The sequence below is a fragment of the Elephantulus edwardii genome, unplaced genomic scaffold, assembly GCF_000299155.1.
Source record: "Elephantulus edwardii isolate Elephantulus edwardi_28Jun2011 unplaced genomic scaffold, EleEdw1.0 scaffold00097, whole genome shotgun sequence".
Classification (NCBI taxonomy): domain Eukaryota; kingdom Metazoa; phylum Chordata; class Mammalia; order Macroscelidea; family Macroscelididae; genus Elephantulus; species Elephantulus edwardii.
The window spans coordinates 1,560,621-1,561,698 of NW_006399847.1; positions in this window are offsets into that span (position 1 = coordinate 1,560,621).

Here is a 1,078-nt window from a genome sequence, read left to right on the forward strand (position 1 = left end):
GTTTCTTAACTTAAAATATGCATAACTTGAAATAACAATGTTGTTAAAATTGTTGCCTTTACATTTATACTCAATAAAGTTGAATTAGCAGTGTGTTTCCTTAATTTTTCTTCTTATAACTTGAGATGGTACCCAAAGCCATCAGTGGATTCAACTCCCTGCTGCCCTCTTTATAGGGCTTCCCAGGTTATAAATCCTGATGGAAGGAGAATCCCTCATCTTTCCCACTCAATGCAGCTACTGGGTCCAAATAGCTGACATGGGGTTAGCAGCCCCATGTTTAATCTTCTACACCACCCAGATTCCTTTTTCAGATAAAAGAATGGGTGTGATAGCCTTGAAGGAGTCAACACAGTATGATATATTAAATTCCACCATACACATTCATGTTTTGTCTATTGCACCTTTCGTACCACAGCAGCAGAGTTGACTGGTTGTGACAGGGACCATTTGACCTACAAAGCCAAAGTATTTGGCCCTTTTAAGAGGTTACCAATCCCTAGTATAAACCATGAGAGTACCTTGGAAACATGGCATGTTCAACTCCAGACCAACCACAGTAAAATGTGATTATCACAGTAGAGTGAATCAATTCTTTTTGTACATATGAAAGTTCTATGAAGTGTCAGTATGTTTGAAATATTGCAACAATTATCAAGATGATGCTGGGGCAACCCATGCGTTCGGCCCCCAGTGGGTGGCGGGGCGAGCTGTGCGTTTGGCCCCTGGTGGGGGGGGGGCAGGGTGAGCTATACCTTCGGCCCCTGGCAGGCAGCGGGACAAGCCGGCCCTCGGTGAGCTCCTCAGACTTCAGATTGTACCATCCGAACCCTGGGTAGGAAAAACTGCCTAGGGTATACAGAGAATTTTATTGAGGCTACTTTCCTCCACCCTCTCCCCTAGTACACCCATAAGTAACACCTCCAAAGCCCTTGTATTTGTAACTCAGAAGTTTGTTCTCTCTAGATTTGCTCCCTTTTCTATGTTGCTATGTGCCGTCGAGTCGCCTGCGACTCATAGCGACCCTATGTACAACAGCCCTAAACTCCGCTCTGTCCTGTGCCAATCGCACTGTCTC